This window comes from Pseudorca crassidens, chromosome 10 (genome assembly GCF_039906515.1).
Source record: "Pseudorca crassidens isolate mPseCra1 chromosome 10, mPseCra1.hap1, whole genome shotgun sequence".
Classification (NCBI taxonomy): domain Eukaryota; kingdom Metazoa; phylum Chordata; class Mammalia; order Artiodactyla; family Delphinidae; genus Pseudorca; species Pseudorca crassidens.
The window spans coordinates 15,220,058-15,233,532 of NC_090305.1; the positions used below are offsets into that span (position 1 = coordinate 15,220,058).

Consider the following 13,475-nt stretch of genomic DNA (forward strand, 5'->3'; position numbering starts at 1 on the left):
TAAATTAAAATACAGAATAAGCACTGAAACCAAAAGAAATACCACAGTAAAAATAGAATAAATAGCGGATACGCAATAGCATATTTGAAATAAATCCAAATGTATCATTAATCACAACAAATTCCATGTTAAAAGTCAAGGTGTTTCAGACCAGAATTTTTAAAATCTAGATATACGTAGTTTACATTAGACAACATAAAATAACAAACTGATTGGGCTGTACTAATGTTAGAAACTATATACTTTAAGACAAAAAATATTCTAGAGTTAAAGGAAGCACAATAGTATAAAAGATTCACCAGAAGATATAATAATTTAAATTTAAATGTACCCAAAATACAGTTTCAAAATATATAAAAAGAAAATTGAGAGAACTATCATAGTAAATTTACAAATCTATCATCATAATAAGCATTCTTAAAACCTTTCTTATCAATAAACAAGTGAAAAAATGAATAAGAATATCGAACATAGCCTCAATATTCTGAATTACATAGGATATTCTTAATAACTGGAAAATACACATTTTCTTAAACATATGTGTATCATTTGCAAAAATATAAAATATTCTTTCGTGAAAATATAATAATCATTACAAAAGTCAATAGCAACAGAAAACTTGTTTAAATGCTCATATATTTTGAAAATTAAAATATGCTTCTAAGTAACTCAGGAGTGCTAGTAAAATGATATTTAGAGAAAAAAGATTAATGCATCTAACGTGTATATTAAAAGCAAGGAAAGCAGATAATTTTAGAAATTTTAAAACATAAAATTGACTCCAATAAAGTATACGGAATAAAGTAATAAAAATATAGCAGAAATTAATGAAATTTTAAAAATACAATAGAGGATCACAGAAACCACCTGACCTTTTAGAAAAGAGCAATTAAATTGACAAACCTCTGGCAAGCTTGATTAATAAAAGAGAGAGCATACTAATAAGTAATATGGAAATGAAAAGGGTGCATAGCTATAGATGCTGCAAACATTTTAAAAAATTGTAAAAGAATATTATCAACTTTATGCTACCAAAAAAGTTGAAATTGATTCTTAGGAAAAAAATACATACCTTGCCAAATGGACTTAAGAAAAATAGATCACTTGAATAGTTTTAAAACCATTAAAGAAATTTAATCAGTAGTTTTAAATATTCCCACAAATGAAATACCAGGCCCCAGCAACTTCTATTCACTACTCAAGGACAGATAATTCCAATCTTACATACAATATTTCAGAAAATACAAAAAGAAACACTATTGAACTCATTTTATGAGGCTAGTATAATTCTGATACAAAACCAGGAAAGGAAAATATGAGAAAGGCAAATTACAGGCCAGTTTCACTCATTAATACAGATGTAGAGTATTCCTTAACAGAATATTAACAAAATAAATCCAGCAATTTAAAAAAATAACAGTTTTACACCAAAAGCAAAAAAAAGTGAAAATAGACAAATTTGATTACATTAAAATTTAAAACTTCTTCATCAAAGAACACTATTAACAGAGTGAAAAGGCAGCCTACCGAATGGGAAAAAATATTTGCAAATCACATATCTGATAAGAGGTTAGTATCCAGAGTACATAAAGAACTCCTACAACTCAACAACAACACAACAAATAGCCTGATTAAAAAATGGGCAAAGAACTCGAATAGACATTTCTTCAAAGAGGACATGGAAATGGCCAAGAAGCATATAAAAAGATGCTCAACATCACTAATCATTAGAGAAATGAAAATCAAAACCACAATAAGATATCACCTCATACCCCTTACTGCTACTATCAATAACACAGAAAATAACAAATGTTGGGAAGGATGTGAAGAAATGTATAAAATGGTGCAGCTGCTATGGAAAACAGTATGGCGGTTCCTCAAAAAATTAAAAATAGAATTATCATATAATAGAGCAATTCCACTTCTGGGTATATACCCAAAAGTTTTGAAAGCAGGATCTCAGGAGATATTTGCACAGCCATGTTCACAGCAGCACTATTCACAATAGCCAAGAGATAGTAGCAATCCAAATGTTCAGACAGATGAATGGACAGGCAAAATGTGGTCTATACATAGAATGAAATATTATTCCATTTAAAAAGGAAAGAAATTTTGACACATGCTACAACCTGGATGAAGCTTGGCGACATTATGCTAAGTGAGATAAACCAGTCACAAAAGACAAATACTGTATAATTCCACTAATATGAGGTATCTAGAATTGTCAAATTCATAGAAACTAAAAGTTGGACGGTGGTTGCCAGGGTCTTGGAGAATGGGGTTATGGGGAGTGTTTAAAGGGTACAGAGCTTCAATTTTGCAAGAGGAAAACGTACTGGAGATCTCTTTCACGGCAATGTGAATATGCTTAACATTACCGAACTGTACATTTAATAATGATTAAGATAATAAATTTTATGTGTTTTCTTAATACAATAATTTTTTTAATATTAATTTTAATTTACCCCAGGAATGTAAAGTTGGTTCAACTTTAGGAAATCTATTAATATAATTTACCACATTAGCAAATAAAAGGTAATAATGTGAATGTCTCAAAAGATGAAAAAAACTGATAAAAATCAATATTCATTCTTAACTGAAAAAAAGACCTAACAAACCTTGTTCTCAAATTAAAAATTATCTTCTGGGACTTCCCTGGTGGTCCAGTGGTTAAGAATCTGCCTACCAATGCAGGGGATGTGGGTTCAACTCCTGGTCAGGGAACTAAGATCCCACATGCCTTGGGGCAACTAAGCCCTCACACCGCAACTACTGAGCATGCAAGCCACAACTAGAGAGCCCATGTGCTCTGGAGCCCACATGCCACAGCTAGAGAGAAGCCCACACGCTGCAATGAAAGATGAAAGATCCTGTCGCAACTAAGACCCGACGCAGCCAAAATAAATAAATAAATAAAAATTTTTTAAAGGTTATCTTCTACACACACACACATCACACACACAGAGCTTACAACTAAGATATTTAATGGTGAAACATTAAAAAGATTTCTTCTGAAATCCAAGGTAAGGCGTATTTGCCTGCACTTCTATATAATACTAGACTGCAGGTCTAACTAGTACAATAAAAACAGTGCAATAGGGTTAGGGGAAACCCAGAAAGGGAAGGAGGAGAGAAAAAAAAGAAGGAAGGGAGGAATACAGGAAGAGATGCATGGAGGGGGAGAAGGAGAAAACAGAAGAGAAGAAAAAGGAAGGGAAAGTTAAAGGCATAAGGAAAGGAAAACATATAACTATTGCTTTTCTCATATGATATGATGGTATATAAAACAACCCAAGTGAATGTACAGATAAATTATCAAATTTAGTAAGACAGGTCAGCAAAGTTGCTAGATGTAGTTGTTACATAAAAGTCAATCTCATTTAGGTACAATAATGACAAATAGAACGTTTAATTAATTTCAAACATACCATTTGTAATAGCACCGAATATTAACTATTTAAAACAAAAGTCATGAAGACCTGTTAGAGAAAATTATCAACTTTTATTTGAAGACATTAAGGAATATGTAAATAAATGGAGAGATTTATCATATTCATGGCTTAGAAAATTCGATATTATAATACTGGGACAATGTCAATTCTTCCCAGACTGAGCAAGGGTCTTTCTATAAAACTTCAGAAAAGAATTCAGAAACAAAAATTCAGAAAAGAATTTATGTGAAAATTAACATGCTAATTCTAATGTGCATATGAAAGAGCAAGAGACCAAGAACAGTCAAGACACTCCTGAAGAAGAGTCAAGTCAAAGTTCGTCCTCTGCCGGATATGAAGACTAGAAAGCCATTTTTAATTGAGATGGTATAGAATTAGGGCATAGAGAATCAAGTAAACTAACAGAACACAAATGAGAACCACAAAACAGACCCAGGTAAATATGAACATTGAATATACGATACAGGTAGCATCACACACCAATAGGAAAGCAGGGACTACTGAATAAACACACAAGAATAACCAGCTACCCCTTTAGGAAAAAAACGGACTTGGATCTCTTCCTCACATCTTCTTAAAAAACAATTTCAGATTGGTTGAGGGCTTAGCACTTTTAGAAAAAGAATGTGATATAACATCTTTCTGATAAAAAGATGCATTCTTAAACAGGACACAAAGAGTGAAAACATAAAGAAAATGATAAGTCATTTAAAGCTAAGAACTTTTCTGTTTATCAAAAAATATCTAATAGAGGATGAAAATGGCAGCCACAAAGTAAGAATAATTATTTGCAACAGCATATAATCATCACAAGATTAGTATGAGAATGTTCCTACTAATTTTTTTTAAAAAAAGAAGGGAGTGAGACTTCCCTGGTGGCGCAGTGGTTAAGACTCCACGCTCCCGATGCAGGAGGCCCAGGTTCCATCCCTGGTCTGGGAACTAGATCCCACATGCATGCTGCAACTAAGAGTTCACATGCCACAACTAAGGAACCAGTGAGCCGCAACTAAGGAGCCCACCTGACACAACTAAGGAGCCCACCTGCTGCAACTAAGGAGCCACGTGCTGCAACTAAGGAGCTCGCCTGCTGCAGCTCGCCTGCTGCAGCTAATACCCAAGGCAACCAAATAAATAAAGTAAAAAAAAATAATAAAAAAAATTAAAAAATAAAAAGGGTAGTAAATTACATTAAAAAAAGACAAAACATGAATGAACAATATATGAATAATGATCAACTACATTAAAATAATCAAAGAGAGGAAATTAAAAACGACAATGAGGTAAAATTCTGACAATGTAGTGTGTTAGGAAGGATACACGGCAACAGGAACTCAAACACTGTGGTAGGAGTATGCAGTTTTTGGAAAGCAATTTTGGCATTAGCTTGCAAAGCTGAAGAGCTACATACCCTCTAATGAACAATTCTACTGTGCAAACACATGAAACTGGCTTAGGGGTTACTACTTTGTTCATAAAAGTTATAGACAGAATAGAAATTAATAACGCATCACAAAATGAATATGCCTTAGAGATAATATGGCACCTTTGTACCAGGAAACAAGCACAATAATGAACATAGCAGCATTATTTATAATAGCAAAGATAAATGGAAGCAACGCCAATGTCTGCAGCAGGAGAACTGGTAAATAAAATGAATATACAATTAAATAATTGTATTCAAGTCTTACCGTTCTTATCTAATGGAGTACCCCTGTTCCAGAGACTTCTGCTCTGGTTAATTCTCCCTTTCCCTCTGGAGAATAAAATCTGTTATTTCTGGCTATCTGCCCTCTACACCGTATTTATATATAATTGACCTATCGGATTCAAACTGTGGTTTTATTTCAGAACTAGTAAGTACCCGTGAGCCTTATTTACTCTATCGTTTTCCACTTCCATTCCCCCACCCCACAATACAGAGACACAAACACACACAGATTTCGTGTCCCACTCTTCACTCGACCTCCAAAATAGTCAAGTCTCTTACAATACCTGAGGAAATGTCCGCTGCCTCAATAGCTGTGATGATGGCTTAATGCCCTTAAAACCCTGACTCTACATTAAGGACCAAGAAAAGAATTTTTTAACACCTGAACAAGGACAGAGGATGATTAAGATACAAATTTTATATGCTAGCTTATTTTATTTCTAATTATATTCTTAGTAAATGATGTTAATATTCAACAGGAATGACTTTGTCACTCAGTGCTTTTGCCCAGTAAAAACCAGAGCCCCTAAGCATTTTATTGGCACTAAAGCAGTCAGCTGTGACATACGATAACGGCAAGGGTAAAGAAATTCTGCTCCGTTTCTAAATGAAATGTCTCTTCGATGACTTGAATGTAGGAGACTGAACATACGTAGAGGAGATCACAATAATTTTAAAAGGTGTTGACAGTATTATCATAATAGTCACCTGTTTAAACCAATGCTGACCCTCATGCATGTGTATGTATTATACGGTTTAAGTAACCCAAAGCAGATGCTATACGTGTAATCCACAAACAACTATAACGATCATTCATCTCTCATGCTCGTAGATGAGAGAAGGGTAAATGACTTACTCAGCAAATTCTATTTCAACAGCATCGCCCTCCATCCTCAACACCGAACATCACAAAACTAGTTACTGGTGAGGCTCACTTTTCAGTGTTCTCCAGCACGTTATGGTGCCTATTAAACAAAAAATCAGTTTTAGGTGTTTGTTTATCTTACAGAATGATTTACATATGATTTATTGAGCTATATATTAATGCACATAAAGATATGACTTGAGAAAAATTTCTCCTGTAATTTAAATTTACTACTGGTCTCTAACTAGCATGACATGTGTCCATGGTCAAGTGACTTTATCTAGAAGATACATTTTCATCTATATATTCTAGTAGCATGTAAACAGACCCTAACTTCATGTCAAGCCACTTAATGAGACATCATCATCGTCATTAAAATCATTTGTTTTTATGTATCTGCATCCGTGTGGCTCCATACTAAGCACTATGAAAAGTGAGAATTAAAATGTCTCTCCTTCACAGGATATGCAATTTAAAATAAAACAGGAAAACGCATATTGATGACACTAAGATCAAACACAGACACTAAACATAAGCATATAAGTATGTCTGATTACATCAAATGGTTAGATGAATGAGAAGGGGTTTTAAGATTTCATTTTAAAACAGTTAAGATTTCATGAAAATCTCAACTTCTCTGTCTTGAAGGCTTATTTCAGCACTTGGGTTTGAAGAGGGGTCTTAGTAAGATAAGGACCCTGTAGTCTAGGGTTTCAGAGAAAGAAAACACTCCAGAAAAGGCCATATCATAGGGTAATTCATAAGAGGGGCAAGATTAGTAAGATGACCAAGGGGCAAGTTCCATGTACCCGAATATCAGAAAAAATATATATTTAATTAATATACCACCACCTGCTGAGAACCCATTCATCTAGCTAGCAGGGCCAAATAGTGTTTTTCTAACACTATTCAGAAAGACTTCACTTCACTTTGAGCTCCTAAATAGGCCAAGCCAATAATCTTTAAAAACCCAGATCAGGGCTTCCCTGGTGGCGCAGTGGTTGAGAGTCCGCCTGCCAATGCAGGGGACACGGGTTCGTGCCCCGGTCCAGGAAGATCCCACATGCCGCGGAGCGGCTGGGCCCGTGAGCCATGGCCACTGAGCCTGCGCGTCCGGAGCCTGTGCTCCGCAATGGAAGAGGCCACAACAGTGAGAGGCCCGCGTCAGTGAGAGGCCCGCATACGGCAAAAAAAAAAAAAAAAAAAAAAAAAAAAACCCACATCAGAGAAATGTTTAAATTTAAGAATAGTTCCTCAATCTTAATTCCTAGTAGCAATCAGTAGCTATTCTTTTTCTCTATGCTATTCTTACAAAGAGGAAACTGCTTTATCCTATTAGGTTCTCTCAAAATAATACAGTTCTGATTCTTTTCTGCTAGTGGTTCTCCAAGTGTGGTCCTGGGAAGAGGACATCAGTATCACCTGGCAACTTGTGCGAAATGGAAATTCTCAGGCTCCACCCCAGACCTACCCCATCAGACAACTGGGGGGGTGAGGACCAGCCATCCGGTTGAACAAGACCCTCAGGTGATTCGGCTACACACTCAGGTTGAACACTACTGCTTTGTACCTGTCCAATAATAGCACCATCCATGCTTGCCCTGGTCCCACCGTCAGGACAGGTATTTCAGTTCACCTGTAGAAATAATTCAAGAAAAAAAATGGTTTTGTCACTTAATCTTCACACTGAAAACGGCATATTTATGTTGGTCAATAAATACTCCCCACATGGAATAATACTCTTAAACACTCCATACTCATAAACTTTCAGTGTTACAGGGATTGTAGATTGTAGTGTTTACAAAACATTTTCTAATACATTATCAATGAAGCCAATAGATTTAACAAGCTCCCAGGGGTCTTCATTCTCTCCTGGGCCTCACACAGAGAAGACCCTAATAGGCGGAGATCTCACAGCACCGCATATAAGAGCTCTCCTTTGTGTGCCAGGAGGGAGGGCTGGAAAAAGTCTCCTGGAAGGTATAAGAGTAAAGACAAAAAAAAAAAAGCCTGAGATTTCCTTCTTGCTGATTCAGCAGGCCCTGAGGGTTATCCTTCCCCCCTCCCAGCAGAGCTGAGACACTTCCAATGGGCCAGGCCCAGTTCTCAGTGTCAAGATCTGGAAATCAATGGTTTTACAGTGAGGGAATGGCATTCCCTAACTCTTAGTCTGAGGTTGTAGCTAAAACCAGACAACCCTTTTTGAAACACCAAACCATTTAAGCCAAATCGAAAAAAGTTCAGCTTCTTTGACAAGCACACTGAAAGACACTTTTACGCGTGTTAGGCTAAAATCCCACCAGGTCCCTGGAAAATCCTCTACCTGCGTTAGCCCCATGCTCAGTTCCCATAGTCCCCAGGAATGAAGACCTTCCTGCCCGTCACCAACACCAATTACCTCCCACCAAACTTCACGATGAAAAAGGGGGACAAAAATAATCACTATTTCAGCAGCGGTCATTTAAAAAAACATGATAATAACGTCGAACTCCCTCCAAAATTAGCCTCCACCATCCTATAAATTGGTTTTCTTTGTGATCTAAAATTGACTCGCAGGGCACCAGTTAGAAAATAGTCGCTGAAAAGCCGGGGCCTCCGAGCTTTCGGATCCTGCCGGCCTTTCATCGTGTAAACAAACGCATCAGATTTAAAGCTTTCCCATAATTGTTATGCTAACCTTGGAGCGAAACCTCTCCATTTGCATTTGAAGGAGCTAAATATTAGGCAGGAAAGAAAGTGCTCTCTTTGAAAGCCTGAGAAAATGTCCCCGCTCGGGGCTGCCGGGCCATCTGGGCCGCGGGCTGGGGCGCAGCTCCCGCCCCCCGCGCCCTGGTAGCCGCGCGCCGGGAAGAAGGGGCGCCCCGAGGGCCGTCATCTGGCTGCAGAAGAATGCGGACGGGCCCCCGGAGCCTTAGGGCGCGGGCCGGGCTCGCTCGGGGCGGGGGCGGCCCGGGGATGTGGGAGCCAGGCGTGCCTTGGGGATAGATCACGCGGCCTGGGATCCTTGCCCTTTTCCCAGGGCGCATCCCCCGGGCCCACCGCTTCCTGGATGCCGGGGGAGAGGGGCGTCTCCGCAGCAGGGTGAGGGGCTCGGAGGCGCGAGGCGGGGTGTGGAGAGCGTAGGCCTGTGCTGGGAAGGAGAAATGCACATTCTGTAAGCGCTCTGACCCACTTTGAACTTGATCTCCTGGAGTCTCCAGATCCAGCCCGTTTAGTCGAGGCCAGTAAGCCCCCCTATGCACACCAAGCTTGGAGTAATTAAAAATAAAAACGCTGCACCGTTGGGGGTTTCTTATAGAAAGGAGGGAAGGCTCGAACTTCCCATCAGCCTATTCTGGGGCAATCAAGAAAAGCCTTGCAGCCCTCTACCTTTTCCTGCAAACGGAACCAAAGCGTATCTAGGATGAGTTACGGGAAAATCATTCCTGGAGGAAAAACATCGAGGGCTTCATACACCAGGAGGACAGAGCTGGAGGGGATAAGATGCTCCTAGATTCGAAGCATATAATTATTTGCTTGCACCACTTCTCATTTTAATCTCATTTCGAATATAATTCAAAGGTGCTTTGATTTTTAAATGACTTCACTGTTGTCAGAATTAGCATTTTTCACTAGTCCTAGGAGACATTCCAGAGGAGAACGGTATTTTTATTTTCCTTCTTTCCCCCCCTACGGTTTGACAAAGGCTTCTCATGCATCGCTGGACTGTGTTACAAAGTTAAGGGATTTTTCCCTCTCTCAAAGGAAGATCGTTGAGGCTGCAAGTAACCCTGGTAGCTGCTAGGAGATGGAATTCTTTAGGCTAGAACAGCATGTTGCACAAAATAACTGGCAAAAGAGGAATGCAGGCCAGCACTTGAGTTCTTTACAGGGGCAAAAGGATGCAACAGTGACCCAAGGTCTACATGGGAAGAGAAGATGAAGTATATTGTTTTTCCTAATCATAAACTAAGTATCAGTGTTTGACAAGCTTCTAAAATGCATCAACTGCCATGTATTCTATTTATTTCATATTTATTAAAGGGCTACAAGTTTGGTTTGGGGGTTTTTTGTTTGTTTTTTAAGATTTAGGACCTTGGCCTCAGACAGACCCCAGTTCCAGATCTGGCTTCTCATACTTACTACCTTGGTAGCCCCAATCAAGTTACTTTGCCTTTCTAAATCCCAGTGTTCTTATCCATAAAATGGGTGTATTGAAATAAACACAGTGCCTAACACATAGTAAGCACTCTATAAATCATAGCTGTTGCTGAGTACGTTATTATCATCATTGTAATCACTGTCTCTTCCCTGAAGATTCTAAATCTTTTAAAATCTGTATTAAATGAAGCAATTGAATGGGGTCATTCAAAAATATTTATTTGTTGCCAGGTTCTGCTCTAGTGCTAGAGATAAATAGATAAATGTTCCTTGCTCTTATGGACTATAGGTTCTAGTCAGGGAGATAAACAACAGATCAGAAAAGTATTAAATATGATCATTGTGTAAACGAGCAGGAACTTATGAGAGGCCTCCCAGGACAGACCCCTTCCCCATATCCTCTGCTGTAGCTCCTCTCTGAAGTACCCAGATAATAGTATCTCATGCATATTTACTGAGTTTTTCAGATGCTAAAAACCACCACCAAATGTAAGAAATTAACTATTTGATGATCATGAGCACGTAGTCCTGGACCTACACCCTGTTACCTCACAATCAACCAATCAGAGAATTGTGCATGAGCTGATCACATACCCTGTGACCCTCCTCCCTCGCCCGGCCTTTAAAAATGCTTTGCTGAAACCCTTTTGGGAGTTAGGCATTTGCAGGAGGCATGAGCCCCCTTTCTCCTTGCATGGCCTTGCAATAAACATTTCCCGGCTCCGAACTCCAACGTTTCTGTATTGTTTGGCCTCACAATACGGCGGGCACGTGAACTTGCATTTGGTAACAATTTCAGAGAACAACAGATTCCATAAAGAAAATAAACCAGGGAATTGGGAAGGGGAGTGACTGAGAAAGGTGCTGGGGGAGGAGAGAAGGGCTGGTTAAGATGAGAAGGACGGGGCACCTCGAAGAGGAAGTGACAACCATAGGTGTCCACCAGGCAAAAGCAGACTGGAGAAACATTCAGGGCCAGATCTTGTACGGTCAGGAGCTCCAATTCTTCAGAGCAATGAGAGATGATGAGAAAGTTTCAGGCGAGGGAATAACATAATCTGATTTACTATTTAGAAAGGTCACTCTGGCTCCTATGTGGCGAGTAGACAATGGGAAGTGGTGGAAGAGGATAGGGTAAAAGTGGTCCTCAGCCCTCCTTGCCCTTGGGAAACTTCTATAAAGCCAAGCTCTATTTGTGGGCGTGGAGTAGCGCCTAGGCATTGCTTTTCCTGGCTTTTTTTTTTTTGTTCTAAACTCCCAGGTGATTCTACCGTATTGTAAGAGTGGAAAAAAACACTAATTTGTAAGCCATCTCAGTTGTCCCGTGAAAGAGGATGTGATTGGCGTGGAGATGCTAAGCGGTGGTCATAGGCTATGTCTTAGAGGTAGAAGCAAATCAACCTGCTAATGGATTAGAAGTGACAGGACGGGTGGGGAGAGAAAGATAGGAATGAGGAATGACCTCACAGTTGGCTCAGTAGTATAGATGGTGATCCCATTTACCGGGATGGCAAAAATGAAGTCAAAGTAGACAGAGGAATGAAGACTGGAATCAAAAATACTGACCATGTTGTGTATATGATGATAATTTGACATATATTAGTATAACAATAATATAATTATTCGGTTGAAATATCTAGCAGGAAGTTGATTTGAGAGATAGGAGGACAAAACTCTAAATGTCATCTGTATCATCTGTTGCCCAATAGAACTTTCAGTGAGAATGGAAATGTCCTATATCTGTACTGTCTACTGCAGTATCACTCACCACATGTGGATATTAGCACTTGAAATACAGCTAGGCTGGTATAACTGAGGAGCTGATTATTTTTTTAATTAATTTAAATTTAAATAGCAATATGTGGCCAGTAGCTATCCTATTGGACAAAGCAGACATGCGTTGATGATTCCCATGTTTATATATCTGGCCTGAACTTGATACCTTCTCACTACTTCCCCTGGTAACAAACAGATCAAAGCCACTGTCCTCTCCAGCTTAGATTATTGCAACAGCCTCCTATCTGGTCACAATGTTTCTCCCCTGACCTTTTATTGTATATTCTCAAAACAGCAGCCAAAATCATCTTCACAGCTTGAGTTATATCATGTATTTCTTTGCTTGAAGCCTTCTAATGTTTCCTCATCTCAATATGATAAAAGCCAAAGATTTTTCAATAGCATACAAAAAAAAAAAAAGCAGCTCTAAATCATCGGACCCCTTCTTTGCCTCTCTAACGTCACTTTCCACTTTTCCGCCACTCCTCTGTCCCTGCCATAGCACTTATCACCTTCTCTTGCGCGATATACTTAACTCAGTTATATTGTTTAGTGTCTACTCTCTTTTAGTAGAAAATAGGCTCTGTTGGGGTGGGGAGTTATGACTATTTTGTTCACTATTGTGTCCTCTACTACCTAGAACACAGTAGCCTGGCACATGTTAAGCACCCAAGAAATACTTATTGAAAGACTGATAATATATGCTCACCTCGGTCACCCAGAAAGACTGTACGTGGAGAATAAAAAGGGCTTCAGGACTGAGCCCCAGGCCACTCCTGCATTTAGAGTTGCACCATCCAATGTGTTGGCCACGAGTAGCCATATGTGGCTTTTCAGCTTTCAAAATATGCTACTCCAAACTGAGATGCAATAAGTGTAAAATACTCACCAGATTGTGAAGATTAAGGATATATTAAAGAATGTAAAGCAGCTCATTAATTATTTATAGTGATTACTTACTGAAATAATATTTTGGAGATTTTGAGTTAATTAAAACGTATTATTAAAATTGATTTCACCTCTTCCTTTTTACTTTTTTTAATGTGGAAATTAAATACTAGGAAATTTAAAATCACATATGTGGCTCATGTTATATTTCTATTAGACAAGTTGGTTTAGAGTTTGAGAAGAAGAAAAGCCAGCAGGGGTTACTGTGCAGTGAGTAGGAGAAAATATCAGGAAAGTGTGGTACATGGAAGATTAGAGAAACCATTTTTTAAAGTGGGAAGGAACAGTTAACTAGGTCATATGAGCAAAATAAAGACAGCGAATTAAGCAAAAGATTTGGCAAGATGGAAGTCACTGTCAACAATGACAAGGGTGGTTTCAGTGATAGGTGTGTGCAGAAGCCCAACTGGAGAGGGATTAAGTCAGAATAGAAAGTGAGGAAGGAGAAACAACCAATACAGACAACCCTCTCAAGAAGTTTTCTATGAGAAATGGGATGACTGCTGGACATAGAACAAAATTATTTTAAGATGGGAGATGTTTTGATCGCTGAAGGAAATGATCCAAGTGAGATAGCCCCAAA

At 38.6% G+C, this 13,475-nt stretch overlaps 1 long non-coding RNA gene across 1 annotated transcript in view; it reads right to left on the reverse strand.

The window, feature by feature from the left end:
• The window catches only part of LOC137232971 (uncharacterized), a 171,894-nt gene that overhangs the window by 125,143 nt on the left and 33,276 nt on the right, over nt 1-13,475 (reverse strand). Inside the window, exons 2-3 of the long non-coding RNA XR_010947256.1 lie at nt 7,599-7,664; nt 6,020-6,128 (exon numbers count right to left, since the gene is read on the reverse strand). This is a non-coding gene — a long non-coding RNA (uncharacterized lncRNA). The remainder of the gene's footprint in view (nt 1-6,019; nt 6,129-7,598; nt 7,665-13,475) is intronic.